Raw genomic sequence first — 16,369 nt, forward strand, 5'->3', positions numbered from 1 at the left:
GGTATTGTTATTATCCTTATTTTAGAGATGAGAAAACTGAGGCACCAATTTTGGCCCATTTTACTTTGTTGTAATGATTGTGGTGGGCCGACACTTTAATGGGAAACAGGAAGGAAAGACCATGAATACAGACAGTTCTTCACAGAAACTTGGCTGTGAAGGAAGGAAATAGCATATTACACAGAAAATATATATATAGGATAAAGGAAGAGGATAGGATAAAGGATAAGGAAGCAAAGCCTGGTTCAAGTTTAAATGCTGATAGGAAAGAGCTGGTAGAGACTTAATGGTTAAAGACACCATCTGAGAAAGGATACTTGATGGAGCTGGACTGAAGAGGAAAGAGGGTGCTGGGTGTAAGAATCAGCTCTAGATGGGGGAGGGCATCTCTTCAACGTGAGCAGGGACAAGGAGTCAAGAATGGGTGCAGGGCTTCCCTGGTGGCGCAGTGGTTGAGAGTCCTCCTGCCGATGCAGCGGACACGGGTTCGTGCCCCGGTCTGGGAAGATCCCACATGCCGCGGAGCGGCTGGGTCCGTGAGCCATGGCCGCTGAGCCTGCGCGTCTGGAGCCTGTGCTCCGCAACGGGAGAGGCCACAACAGTGAGAGGCCCGCGTACCAAAAAAAAAAAAAAAAAAAAAAAGAATGGGTGCAGACTATTCACAGTAGCCAAGGCACAGAAGCGACCTAAATGTCCATCAACAGGTGAGTGGATCAAGAAGATGTGGTATATATATATATATATATATACACACACATACATACATACAATGGAATACTACTCAGCCATAAAAAAGAATGAAATAACACCATTTGCAGCAACACGGATGTACCTAGAGATTATCACACTAAGAGAAGTAAGTCAGACAGAGAAAGACAAATATCGCATGATATCACTTATATGTGGAATCTAAAACATGACACAAATGAACCTATTTATGAAACAGAAACAGACTCACGGACATAGAGAACAGACTTGTGGTTGCTAGGAGGGAGGGTGGTGGGGGAGGGATGGATCAGGAGTTTGGGGTTAGTGGATTCAAACTATTATATATAGAATGGATGGACAACAAGGTCCTACTGTATAGCACGGGGAACCATATTCAATATCCTGTGATAAACCATAAGGGAAAAGAATACAAAAAAGAATGTCTATATGTGTGTATAACTGAATCGCTTTGCTATATGGCAGAAATTAACACAACATTGTAAATCAACGATACTTCAATTTTTAAAAAATGGGTGCAGATGCCAGATACAGTTTGGGGTGGGGAGCTCAAAGAGGTTGAGGAAAGTTCTAGTCTGAGGACTTATGCTTTTTCTCTGAAGTAAAAAGCAAGGTAGTAGAAATGTAAGATTTGAGTTTCAATTCCTCTGGTGAAAATTAAAGTGAGCACCCAAGTCAAATTCCTAAACAAATGTTACCCACCTACGCACTCTGCTAAACCTTCCTCAGAAAACCATTCCTGGTCCACTTGAGTACACGGAGCAGCGAGTGACAGACCTAACTACTACCCTAGACTATGGCAGTAATTGTTCTAACTAGGGAAATTGTCCTGTAATTGTCTATAATCACATTTAATATTCAACATACATTAGTACTATTCTTTCATTGCACAGAGCTCTTCCCTGAGTTACAATGTTCTTGAATTCCAAGATGAATTTTCTGAACGCACCATGGATTTTGATGTCAAAATTTTGAACCCGGTTCTGTCACTTATTACCATCATTTAAGTTACTTGCCCCTCTGGGCTTTAGTTAGCTAGAGCTGTGATGACTAAGGGAAACTGTGTACTAGCGCAGCTCCTGACACAAAATATCGATTCCCTTCTTACCTCCCTACCTTTCTTAGATCAGCACTTAACAGGGCACCAAAGATATAATAAATACTCAGTAGATAGCTCCTGTTCACCGTGATGGTAGTGATTAGGGCCAGATTAACAGATGAGCCTGTATGGCAGTAGTTGATAAAGAGTGCAAAAACTTCTCTAGGCTCTAAACTGCCACAGAAATATGATATGGAAAAACTCTTGTTTTTTGGCCGTGCTGCGAGGCTTGTGGGATCTTTGTTCCCTGACCAGGGATTGAACCAAAGTTTGCTTCCTCTGCCTTCTCCCCATCTACTCCCACCCATACACGCAGGATTATGAATCTCTAAAAATAGACTGAAAAAATTTTTGAATACAGTCTTTTTTTTTTTTTTTTTTTTTGGTCGCACCACATGGCTTGGGAGATCTTAGTTCCCTGACCAAGGATTGAACCCCTGCCGTGGAAGTGCCGAGTCCTAACCACTGGACCACCAGGGACTTCCCTAGACAAATACTTTTAATATGCCAAATTATATTATTTGCTCCCCCAACCAAGTCCATAAATCTTAATCCAATTCGGATGGTATTGATGATGGTGATGACTTGAAGTATTACCCCTTTTGTACTGGGGTCCTGGATTTCCTATCTTAGACAAGTGAAGTCTGTTTATTTTTTTAGTTCCACAGGATGTCAAAGTCATTTGTAGAGTGAGCAGAGCAAAGTCAAGTTTACGCCCATTCTAAAAGATCTGGGCTCCCTAAGCTGAAGTTTCCTCTCCTGTAATGCAACCCATTCCATGTGCGGTGTTACCTCACCCTTCTCCCATTGCCCTGTGGCTACTAGGGCTCTGGTAAGCAATGCAAGGAAATGCTGATATTCTGGCTGCTGCTGTTACTGTGAGTAATAAAACCTTCTGTCTCGGACTTGGACTTTTGTGTGGTCTGTCAGCATCCATGAAACTGTGGTAGGCTAACTTGTTAGCTTGCAGGAAGAGTTAAAATCCCAAGCTCTTCATAGGTCTTGACAACCCACACTAAACAATCTGTAACAGGATAAATTAACGGTTTTGAGTGAGCAAAGCAGAGGCTCCAAGAAGCGGGAATATAATTGTCATTGAGAATGGCAGGAAGACTCTTTCAAAATGGTGGGAAAGTGCAGCCAATATCAATGTATATGTCTTTCATTCTGACCTAAAGATGTTTCATGCCTTGTTAAACTTTCTTGATAAAGTTTTGAATCTAACTTCTAGGACTTGAGAACTACAAATTTAGACCTGGCAATATGAATCCCCACTTCAAGTTCTAAGAGGCAAGAATATGGAACTAGTAGTATTGGCTGTTAATATCAAGATGACAAGCTGTTTTGTGGAATGAAAAAGCTTCATGCAAAGATATATATTTTTCTGGGTGGACAAGATCCTACTGTATAGCACAGGGAACTAAATTCAATGTCCTGGGATAAACCATAATGGAAAAGGGTACAAAAAAGTATGTATATATGTATAACTGAGTCACTTTGCTGTACAGCAGAAAGCAACACAACATTTTAAATCAACTATACTTCAATTAAAACAAGATACATATTTTTTTCACCCATCTATTCTTTGAAAAACCTAGGGAATATCATGTACATATGAAATATTTCTTATAGGTAATACTGAAGTTGCTCATTGTATAAATCAGAATGTTTTCTCTTTTAAAAAAGTGTTTGGGGCTTCCCTGGTGGCGCAGTGGTTAAGAATCCGCCTGCCAATGCAGGGGACACGGGTTCGAGCCCTGGGCCAGGAAGATCCCACATGCCGCGGAGCAACTAAGCCCGTGCACCACAGCTACTGAGCCTGCGCTCTAGAGCCCGTGAGCCACAACTACTGAGCCCATGTGCTGCAACTACTGAGCCCGCGCACCTAGAGCCCATGCTCTGCAACAAGCGAAGCCACCGCAGTAAGAAGCCCGCGCACCGCATTGAAGAGTAGCCCCTGCTCTCCACAACTAGAGAAAGCCCATGCTCAGCAACGAAGACCCAACACATCCAAAAATAATAAAATAAATGAAAAAAATAAATAAATGAAAAAAAGTGTTCAAGGCACTCATAAATTTCTGGTAGAAATGCAAAAGTACAGTCTTTTGGGGGGTGGAATTTGGCAATATCTTACAAAATTATACATTTATTAACTTTTTGACACAGCAATCTTACTTCTAGGAATTTATCCTAAAGTCATACCTTCAATTCCAGTCCTAGGTATATACCCATGAAATCCATTTAAAAAGATTTTTTTTTTGGCCGTGCCACTCAGCTTGTGGGATCTTAGTTCCCTGACCAGGGATTGAACCCGGACCATGGCAGTGATAGCACCAAGTCCTAACCACTGGACCGCTGGGGAATTCCCGATGATGGATTTTAAGTATCCATATTTAAAATCTATTTAGGGAATTCCCCGGTGGTCCAGTGGTTAGGAATCCATGTTCTCACTGCCATGGCCTGGGTTCCATCCCTGATCGGGGAACTAAGGTCCCACAAGCTGAGTGGCGCAGCCAAAAATAAATAAATAAAATAAAATCCGTAATCAACTCTGCTCTTCCTATAGGATCCTGGATATGCCTCCAACTTCCATGAGATGGTAGTGTCCATTCCTTCTCTGCGAAGTGAGGGATTTGGACTAGATGATAGCTCCCATTTATTGGAAGTCAACTGTGTCCCAGACACTCTGCTTATTGTTGTACGTGTATCATTTCCAATCCTTCTCTGCAAGGTATTTATTACACCCTGATTTTATAGGTGAGGATTTTGAGGCCCCAAGAGGTTTAGCAAGCACACAGTCCTCCAGCCAGTAAGAACCCAAGTCTCCCTGACTGTAAAGCCTGTGGTCTTCCTAACACATTAAGTTCCTTCCAGAAGATGCAAAGGATCTAAGTCCTTTTACAACTCTAGATTCTGTGATTCTTTGTTAAGAAGCAAGAAGGTGAGAATTGACATATCCGCTAAGGCGCTAATAATTCATAACCTAAATGTTCATTCCGTTTTTCTGTTGGAATTAAACAACAGCTGGTATCACATTCCCTTACCCTATAGTCATTTTCAGCTCAACCTCTTTTTATGTACCTTGCTGTTAGTTAATGGTACTTTTCGGTTTATGAGCAGGTATCTTTCTGCTCCTGCAAAGCCCTGCTCTTGTTTCATTTATTTGTTTATTCCCTTTTAGCTCCATTTCGTACTCCCTGGCTCATCCCTGCATGGGCAATTATTCTCATGTGTTTTCTATGTGTCCCTCATTTTGTAGGTTCTTTGTGAAATAAGTTTTGTTTCGAATGTGTATGTATTTGTAATTTACATAAATAACTACGTGCTGGCTGGTGTCTTTTTTTTTTTTTTTTTTTTTTTTTTTTGCCGTACGCGGGCCTCTCACTGTTGTGGCCTCTCCCGTTGCGGAGCACAGGCTCCGGACACGCAGGCTCAGCGGCCATGGCTCACAGGCCCAGCCGCTCCTCGGCACGTGGGATCTTCCCGGACTGGGGCACAAACCCGTGTCCCCTGCATCGGCAGGAGGACTCTCAACCACTCTGCGCCACCAGGGAAGCCCTGGCTGGTGTCTTTGACTCTCAAATCCATTTCTTGTTCTTTCCGTGCTCTGCTTGGTATCACAGGGCAGTGCAGGGTGGTGTGACGTGCGGAGGTGGGGGTGGACTGACGTCTGCAAGCAGCATTGCCAGGTTCCCTGGTCAGCCTCTGGCTGAGGTTAGCTAGTGGGGGGCACGGCAGGAGCTCGGAGGATGGGCGAAGGGAGAAGAGGGTGCACGCTCCTCTCTCTTTTTTAGGATCTCCCGCAGCAGCTGCGTTTCCCCACAGCTCCAGCTCCCCCTGCCACGGGTCCAGCTCTGTCCAATGACCTCAGCCCTTGGACTCAGGTCACATCATTTCATCCCCTTGTCCCTCCAACCTTGGATGGTGGTGATGACTTCCTGCTGTTGTGAACACCTAGGCGGCCTCACCTGTCCCTTGGTGGTTTCCCAAATATTTCATCACCTGTGTAACCAATTCCCCATATTAAATTCCCTCTCTGTTTTAAAATGCTTAAAATGTTTTCTGCTTTCCTGGTTAAATCCCCAGCTAATACATTTGGTTTTCCCCTTTTTTTGTGCAACACCATATTTTCAGGTCCGTCTCTGTTCTTATTTGCATATGTAGCTCTCTAACTGCTGAATAGTGAACTACCGTGTATCCACCGCATTTTATTTATCCGTGTCCTCCGTAACAAGTGTCTCCAACTTCTGCCCCCCCCCCACCACGGCACTTTGATGAACATTCTCATACACATGTTCCTTCGTGGATCTTTTCTGAGAATTTTTCTGCAATATATACACTGGAATGGGATGGCTGGGTCACAAAGTAAACACGTTTAACTTGACTAAGTTCTACCAGGTTGGTAAACAAAAGTTACTCTTTCCTCGTATCCCCAACACTTGGCATCATCCAACTTTCCCATTTTTGCCTTATTTAATTTCATAATAATACTACTATTAGATAACAGCACTAACTAGCATTTGTTGAGTGCTTTACTATATACCATCCACTTTACATAGTTTCATCATTTGGTCTTTATCTCACTTCTGTGAGTAGGTGTCAGATGAATGAACAAAGGATCAGAGAGGTTAAGCAACTTGCCCAAGGTCACAGAGCTGAGAAGTTGCAGAGCTGGATTACAAATCCAGGCAGATCGGTTCCAGAGCTCATGACTCTGACTGTTACAGCATACTGATCTTAGATAGGTGGTGATGTCCCATTTTATAGATGAAGAAACTGAGACTGGAGACAGGAAATAAATTACACGATGAAGTTCACATGGCTGGGAAGAGTTAGAGATTATTTTGACCTTGGGTCTGACCCAAAGCCAGTGCTCTTGACTTCACACAGCGCTGCCTAATAGATTCTATGTCCGGGAGAACAGAGAACCAAGTCAATGAGCTTGTGACTAGGCATGGGGCTTCTGAATTCTCTGGATCATGCTGACAGATAATAGGGTTATCAAAATGACCTACAGAAATAAAATTGCACTAAATTTAATTACTTAGGAGGTGAAACGGTTGAGGTTAGCATCCCCATTAGAATAAGAGTTTTGAGGAATTTGGGCATCTAAAGCCTGAGAGGCTAGAATTTGCCAGTTGACAATCTTCATTTCCCAATGAAAAGACCACGACAAACCAAAGCCACAATGAGATGCCTCTTCACACCCACCAGAATGGCTAGAATTTTTTTTTTTTTTTTTTTTTTGGGCGGTACGCGGGCCTCTCACTGCTGTGGCCTCTCCCGTTGCGGAGCACAGGCTCCAGACGTGCAGGCCCAGCGGCCATGGCTCACGGGCCCAGCCACTCCGCGGCATGTGGGATCCTCCCGGACCGGGGCACGAACCCATGTCCCCTGCATCGGCAGGCGGACTCTCAACCACCGCGCCACCAGGGAAGCCCTGGCTAGAATTTTTAAAAAGGAAAATAACAAGCGTTGGTGAGGGTCTGGAGAAGTTAGAACCTTTGTGTGTTGTTAGTGAGAATGTAAAATGGCTCAGCCCCTGTGGAAAAGTCTGGCAGTTTGTCAAAATCTCAAACATAGAGTTACCATCTGGCCCAGCACTTCCACTCCTAGGATTATACCCAAGAGAAATGAAAACCCATACTCACATAAACACTTGTCCACTCCTGTTCACAGCAGCATTTTTCATAAGAGCCATAAAGTGGAAACCACCCAAATATCCACCAGCTGATGAATGAATACCTAAAAGGTGGTATAGTCATACAATAGAATATTAGTTGGCAATAAAAAGAAATAAAATACTGATTCATGTTACATCTGTATGAACCTTGAAAACATGATGTTACGTGAAAGAAGCCAGTCACAAAGGATGACATGATTCCATTTATATGAAATGTCCAGAACAGGTGAGCGTAGAGACAGGAAGTAGGTTAGCAGTTGCCAAGGGCTGGAGGGTGTGGGAGAGCTGAGGGGCGATGGCTAATGGGCACAGGATTTCCTTCTGGGGTAAATGGAAATGTTCAGAAATTGACTGTGTGATGGATGCACAATTCTTAAATATGCTAAAAGCCATCTCATTATACACTATATGATATAGGAATTATATTTCAGGAAAGCTGTTTAAAAAAAGGCTATGAGATTGTGACTTTACAGAAATGGGAGTTGGGAATAGACTAGGATGACATTATCCTCTCTTTTTTTTTAAGTAACATTTTAATTATTTTGACATACAATTATATACACTTCAGCTCATACCAGAAGAAATCTGTATTTCTCAGGGACAGATTTTTTACTCACGTGTATGTATTTTCTGGGTTCTATGGGATGGGGCTTCCAATTCCCTTTTCCTTTTTATTTATATTTATAGACATATATGAATAACAGTTGTTATAATAAAAGCCTATGATATAGGTGAGGATGGAAATAGTAGATAGAATTTCCCCACCTTTGTGAGGTAAAAAAAAATTCAAAAGAAGATCTAAGATCCAGATTGAATTTGAATAATCATTTTAGTGCAGCAGCTTTCAGAAATCTTGGGCTGAGGAACGCTTTACACTCTTAAAAATTAAGGACCCCAAGGAGCTCTTGTTTATGTGAATTATATCTATTGATATTTACTGTATTACAAGTTAAATTGAAAAAAAGTTTTGAATATATACGTATTCAACCCATTACATGTCAATGTATTTTATTTTATTTTTTATTTTAAAGTTTTTATTTATTTATTTATTTGGCTGCGTCAGGTCCCAGTTGTGGCACATGGACTCTTCATTGCAGGCTTCTCTCTAGTTGTGGTAGGTGGGCTCTAAAGTGCAGGCTCAGTAGTTACGGCACTCGGGCTTAGTTTTCCCGCAGCACGTGGGATCTTAGTTCCCCAAACAGGGATGGAACCTGCATGCCCTGCATTGGAAGGCGGATTCTTCATCACTGGACCACCAGGGAAGTCCCTCAATGTATTTCATTTAAAAAACTATTTTCTGAAATAAAAAATTAGTGAGAGGAGTAGCATCGGTCCACATCTTTGCAAACTCTCTGTGACAGAATCTCATACCTGCTTCTGAATTCAATCTGTTGTGATGTGAGCACAGTGCAAATGTCGGCACCACGGAAAAGGAAAACGGCATCTTAGTCCTTTTATGAAATAGTCTGGATCTCGTGAACCCCTGAAAGGTCTTGGGGTTCCCTGGGCTCTTAGATCAAATGTGGGAACTGGGGGTTTAGTGTTCACTAAATTCCTGATGGCAGCTCCTTTGACTAGGTTTCACATTTCATTTTAATAGGATCATCATTTAATAATTACATCTCAGGGCTTCCCTGGTGGCGCAGTGGTTGAGAGTCCGCCTGCCGATGCAGGGGACACGGGTTCGTGCCCCGGTCTGGGAGGATCCCACGTGCCGCGGAGCGGCTGGGCCCGTGAGCCATGGCCGCTGAGCCTGCGTGTCCAGAGCCTGTGCTCCGCAACGGGAGAGGCCACAACAGTGAGAGGCCTGCGTACCGCAAAAAAAAAATAATAATAATTACATCTCAAAATATGTGCACAGATGCCCGGGTATATGTACAAAGATTAAGTAATAAAGCTTCTGCCTCAAAACTAAACATTTACTTTTGCTCTGTGAGAATATGGAAACCATTTTAATCATGGAGGAGGAATGGCTATAGCAGAAAAAGAAAACCCTGCTCAGTGAGCTGATGGTTTGCAGTCAACTGCTCCACATGTAGAGCACACTGCGTTTCTACCCAACTTTGGATACGCTTTCTAGTAGAAGCCCAGAGGCTAGAACCAATGCTTTTCAGTCCTTGTGTGACAGATTGAAAATACAGCAGAAAAGAAGCAGGTTTCAGTCCAGGCTAGTTCAGATGTTAGTAATATAGGAGAAAACAGCAGAAACACTTGTTCCGGTAATTCTTGGGACAAGACAACAGGGTTTAAATGAATCCGTATCCCTGTAACACGTGATATGCCACGTCCAGACCCTGGGTACCAACCAAAGTGAACTTTGATACATGAATATGGAAAATGGTCTTATAAAGTCACTGAGAATGAGCTATATCAAATTCATCATATGAATAAGAAAATAAGGGAGTACACTTTGTTCTAAAAAAAAACATATTAAAAGAGAGATGACCTGGTACTTTCTATCCAAAACTTATACACCTGTTGGGGAAATACACATTCTAGTAGGGAAATGGTGGAAAGCATTTGGGAAAGCAGAAATGAGGAAGGGGGTGCAGGAGGTGTGTTGTAGGGAGACCACCAGACCATATGGAGACAATGAGTCATGTTTTCCCCAAATGAGATGCAAAACCAGCACAAGAAACACAAAGAGGATTGAATTGTCTGTTCCTTGATGAAAAGTCTCATTCTGTTGAAAGTGGAGCATCAGATATGTCCTTAACTTTCTTGGTTGGAAATTAAACTGTTAAAATTTATTTATTTATTTATTTGATCTTTGTTTAATTTGCTCACGCTGCGCAGCTTGCAGAATCTTAGTTCTCTGACCAGGGGTCCAGCCCAGACTCCAGCAGTGAAAGCGTCAAGTCCTAACCACTGAGCCACCAGGAAAGTCCCAAACTGTTCAAATTTAAATGTTAAATGAGAGTAACTGCTACACAAAGCTTAGTCCTGACCACGTGGGAGGGATGTAGTGGAAAATGACCACATTATCTTAGAGGAAACGTTGGGTCCAGTCAGATATGTCCTGAACCTAAGAATAGTAGAATTTTAGAGGAGGGGGAAAAAAGCTATAACCCTGTGGTTTAACAAGAGAATTTTAATTTAAAAGAGAACAAGACCAAAGGAAGATGTCTTCAAAAATAAGTCCCTTAAGTCGTGGAACTGTCATAGACATAACACATTTTGATCAGACCAAGCATTTACTAGTTTGTGAGTAAAGTAGAGAAATAAAAGCTGACTGATGAAACAGCTTTTGTCAAATCTTTATCTCTGGGAGGCTGAAAGGAGTACGATCAGTACCCCTAGACGTATTAATACCCCTGTAAGAATCTGTCCTCGAAAATACCAGCTAAGGTATATTTGCAAGGATAAATACTAGAGCTTTGCTTGTAATAGAAAAAAGTAAAATAATACAAATGTCTGTAAATCGGTTGGTAATTTAATAAAGTATGGTGATTCACTCATAGTGGAAGGTAGCCCTCTATACAGATATGAAAAAGATATGAACACAGTATTGTTCAGTAGGAAAGCAAGAGGCGGAGCGTGGCATGGTCAGAGGGTCTGAACTCCGACATGACGGCAGCTGAAACCGCAAAGGGGGGCCTAGGAGGGGCAACACGGAGGGCAGCTGGAGGCGGAGTCTGGGGCAGAGCCCAGACCCTCTAAAGGCAGAGAGAGATGGGAAGAAGGTGGATCCTGGGTGACATCATCTGAATCACTGCAATTAGCGCACCTGAATCTAGACCTCCACTTTCTGTGACATGAACCAAGCCAAGTAAGTTTTGCTTTTCTTTACTTGTAGGCATCCCCCTCAAAAAAACTTAACACGCACACATACATGCACACACACACACACGGCACTGCCCATGCCTTTTTTTGTTGCTGTTATTTTTAACTTTATTTTATATTGGAGTATAGTTGATTAACAATGTTGTGATAGGGTCAGGTGTACAGCAAGGTGATTCAGTTACACAGATACATGTATCGATTCTTTTTAAAATTTTTTTCCCATTTAGGTTGCTACATAATATTGAGCAGAGTTCTCTGTGCTCTACAGGAGGTCCTTGTTGGTTATCCATTTTAAATATAGCAGTGTATCTAGAAACAATAAATGCTGGAAAGGGTGTGGTGAAAAGGGAACCGTCCTGCACTGTTGGTGGGAATGTAAATTGATACAACCACTATGGAGAACAGTATGGAGGTTCCCTAAAAAACTAAAAATAGAACTACCATATGACCCAGCAGTCCCACTACTGGGCATATACCCTGAGAAAACCATACTTCAAAAAGACACATGTACCATGCTCATTGCAACACTATTTACAATAGTCAGGTCATGGAAGCAACCTAAGTGTCCATTGACAGATGAATGGATAAAGAAGATGTGGCACATATATACAATGGAATACTACTCAGCCATAAAAATAAATGAAATTGAGTTATTTGTAATGAGGTGAATGGACCTAGAGTCTGTCATACAGAGTAAAGTAAGTCAGAAAGAGAAAAACAAATACCGTATGCTAACGCATGTATATGGATTTAAAAATAAAAGGTTCTGATGAACCCAGTGGCAGAGCAGGAATAAAGACGTAGACATAGAGAATGGACTTGAGGACATGGGGTGGGAGGGGGAAATTGGGGCGAAGTGCGAGTAGCATTGCGACATACACACACTACCAAATGTAAAACAGATAGCTAGCGGGAAGGAGCTGCATAGCACAGGGAGATCAGCTCGGTGCTTTGTGTCCACCTAGAGGGGTGGGATAGGGAGGGTGGGAGGGAGGCTCAAGAGGGAGGGGATATGGGGATATATGTATGCTTATGGCTGATTCACTTTGTTGCACAACAGAAACTAACACAGCATTGTGAAGCAATTATACTCCAATAAAGATGCATTAAAAATATATATATAGCAGTGTGTACATGTCACTCCCAAGACCACGCCTGTTTTATGTGGCTGAAATGTTTCAGTATGACTTGGTTGGAAGGAAGAGAACAGACACAAGTCCTCATGGGCTTCAGGTCTTTTATTTTCATGCTCAGCTACGTAATGGTAGGCCTTGGGAACAGTGAGTTCTCTGAAAGCCACAGCCAGTGCACATCTGGCAATCTGCGTCCTCCTGTCCTGGCCACTCATGATACACTGCTTTTCATTTATTGCTTAAAAAGCTTCTGTGAAAATGTATGGTAATCCAGCTTTAAAAATGCACGTGCAGGGCTTCCCTGGTGGTGCAGCGGTTGAGAGTCCACCTGCCGATGCAGGGGACACGGGTTTGTGCCCCGGGCCGGGAAGATCCCACATGCCGCGGAGCGGCTGGGCCTGTGAGCCATGGCCACTGAGCCTGCGCGTCCGGAACCTGTGCTCCGCAACGGGAGAGGCCACAACAGTGAGAGGCCCGCGTACTGAAAAAAAAAAAAAAAAAAAATGCACGTGCAACTTCCTGTTTCATCTCCGACTTCTAAAGTTCTTGGGAGTCACCACGCTATCCCCACAGCAAGAAAAAAGCTGAATAAATTGAAAATCAGTAACTTCTCCTAGACTCATGAAAGAACTAAAATATCAGGGGGAAATCACTCTGAAATCTGGAGAAACAGGTGAAACCAGAGGCACAGGTGAGATCTGTTTACTGGAACAGAAGCTGCTAGAGCCATAAACTCTGGTAATTTTGATGATTTGCTGGAGGCTGAGTGTGGACTAGTATGAAAATTAGAAACTCCAGGGGCCTGCAGTCTTAGAGGAGTCCCACAGTTTTGTGGGTCTTACCTCCAGCAATTCCACTAGGTTCTCATAGCGCAGAACCAAGAAAGATCCCTTCTTGTTGGGGGGTCACAGGGGGGTAACCTTGTAAAATAACATATTCTCCATTACAAAGGCTTACTCTTCAGTGTAAAAGTCTTTACCAGAGCTTCATCCAGCCTTGGGAAAGGGTATTTCCCAGTTCCTCCCAGTTGTCTCACTGAGAAAGGGGGGGAAGCTAAAAAAGATTTGTGAATATAGGTTCACTAAGGGACTAATATTTGAGAGTTCCCTGGAGGTCTGGTGGTTAGGTCTCCAGGCTTCCACTGCAGGGGGCAGGGGTTTGATCCCTGGTGGGGGAAGATCCCACATGCTGCATGGCCTATATATATATATATATATATATATATATATATATATATATATATATATATATATATATACAACTAAATATATTAAAAATGTATATTTTAAACATATATATATGTTTTTAAAATATTTTAAAAAAGGAGTCTCCAGGGAAACCCAAAATCAAAGACACTAGAGGAAACTGAAGACTCAGTCATGTACAACTATAGCAAGCATTGAACGAAGCCCATTCTTAGCCAGATTAACATAAAAACCTCAAACTAAAGGCCTAATTACCTCCATTCCTATTACCCAATACATCATGTCTCACTTTCAATGAAAAAGTACAAGGCATACTAAAGGGGAAGAAAAAACCCACAAGGTTGGAAGATCCCAGGAATGAATACAGATTATGACAAAAGAATCTAACTGAATTACAAATGTATAAAACACCCTCACTGAAGGGGATGAGGGGAAATGTGCTGCACTTAGTAACTCTGGAAATGTCTTTAACACTAAAGCCAAAGGGAATTGCACTTAAGTATTGCAGTCTAGTTGATAAAGTTGTTTCCACTGGGGGCCTGGGGTATTGTGTATATACAGGAATTGAAAAATTAAGCATTAATAAATGGATGGCAGATGATGGTAGCTAGTTTTCTTATTGTTGGAATGATTGATGCGGTAATGCATTAGAACTGGAGACATTCGTAAGAACTCATGTTTAGCTTAATATAGATACAGATAGTAACATAGAGAAATATGAAATATAGAGAGACAGAGAGAGGCAGAGAGACGGAGAGATTAGTATACTCAAATACGAGGGTCTAAAAGAAATCACAAGGGAAATCTCTAGCAGTCCAGTGGTTGTGACTCCTTGCTTCCACTGCAGGGGTCATGGGTTCCATCCCTGGTTGGGGAGCTAAGAGCCCACATGCCGCATGGCAAAAAAAAAAAAAAAAAAAAGAAAGAAAGAAAGAAAGAAATGACACTACAGTAGCACTAATCACACATATCTTGGTTTGTGAATACCATCTCCTATAAAAGGAACCAGGGCTCCTTGGAGAAATGGCTGATTCTACGACTCTAGCAGGAAATATACAAAATGAGCCTGGAGCGGGACTTCACTGGCGGTCCAGTGGTTAGGACTCTGTGCTCCCAATGCAGGGAGCACTGGTTCAAACCCTGGTTGGGGAACTAAGATCCCACATGCTGCATGGTGCAGCCAAAAAAAAAAAAATTCTTACATTGGTGGAGGGGTATCAAAGGTGCACAAGAGCCAACTGAAAGAGCTCCCAATGGCCAAAACAGGAACAAATTTTTTTTTACAGCCGTATTTTAATTTTATTTATTTATTTATTATTATTATTATTATTTGGCTGCCTTGGGTCTTTGTTGCTGCATGCAGGCTTTCTCTAGTTGTGGCGAGCGGGGGCTATTCTTTGTTGCGTTGCACGGGTTTCTCATTGCAATGGCTTCTCTTGTTGTGAAGCACAGGCTCTAGGTGTGCAGGCTTCAGTAGTTGTGGCACGCAGGCTCAGTAGTTGCGGCGCGTGGGCTCAGTAGTTGTGGCGTGTGGGCTCTAGGGCATGCAGGCTTCAGAAGTTGTGGCACACGGGCTTAGTTGCTCCGGGCATGTGGGATCTTCTAGGACCAGGGATCGAACCCATGTCCCCTGCATTGGCAGGCAGATTTCTTTTTTTTTTTTTGAGTATCAAAACAAAATTAATTGAAACTAATGTCGATGTTTGTATAAATTCACTTTTTAAAAGTGTGGTACAATGCTTGTGAGCAAGAACATCTGTATCCTGCAAAGCTGAACATCTTCCTATCCAAACTTGGCAAACAGGCCACATAAACACTGTTCTAGTTGGTGGGGGAGATGAAACTGGATTGCAGATGCACCATCAGTTGTAAAGGAAAGATAGTAAATGCCAAGCAATACATTGTCCTCAGAAACAATACATTATTATTTTTTACTGTCAGTTTGCCTTTCTTTGTAGGCAAGCCTAAGCGTGGGCTTGGTAGAAAGGCTAAACATTTATAGAAATTGCCAGATAAGGTATTTTGACTAGTTAGAATTCACCCCTTGACGTGGTTAACTTACTTCCTTGGGACTTTAACATGTATCCAAAGTATGATGGTAATTAGGTGAAATAAGGCAGGAAGAGATTAGAAAAATAAGCAGAGGAGCTTGGATTCTCAGAGGTGGGTTTGCCACGACCGGGGTCATTCGTGTTAGTATGTGGAGCATAATCAATGCTCTCTGTTAAAGTATCTGCTGTTTACAGCATGTGTTTGGAAAAGGTGCTTTCTGTAATTTACGGGGAAAGTACTGGATTATTGGCAGGCAGATTCTTAACCAATGTGCCACCAGGGAAGTCCCCAAAACTGGAACAATTTGAGCCGCAACATAAATAAGTAGTACTGGATTAAAACACAAAGTATAAGATAGATATCCATGATTCCACAGGGATATAAAAATTATAGAATAAATTAATTATTGAGGGAGAAGAGACAGATCTCCTTTGCAGAAGGATTCCAAATAATTTATGTAGACACTCTGTGCTCAGGGTGGAGCATAACTCCCTACTCCTTAAGCCTGGGCTGTGCACAGAGACTTCCTTCCAGAAAAGACAGTATGGACAGAAGGGGGAAAAAAAATAACTTTCCAGGGACTTCCCTGGTGGCGCAGTGGATAAGAATCCGCCTGCCAATGCAGGGGACATGGGTTTGATCCCTGGTCCAGGAAGATCCCACTAGCCACAGAGCAACTAAGCCCACG

Source organism: Mesoplodon densirostris, chromosome 9 (assembly GCF_025265405.1).
Source record: "Mesoplodon densirostris isolate mMesDen1 chromosome 9, mMesDen1 primary haplotype, whole genome shotgun sequence".
Lineage (NCBI taxonomy): Eukaryota > Metazoa > Chordata > Mammalia > Artiodactyla > Ziphiidae > Mesoplodon > Mesoplodon densirostris.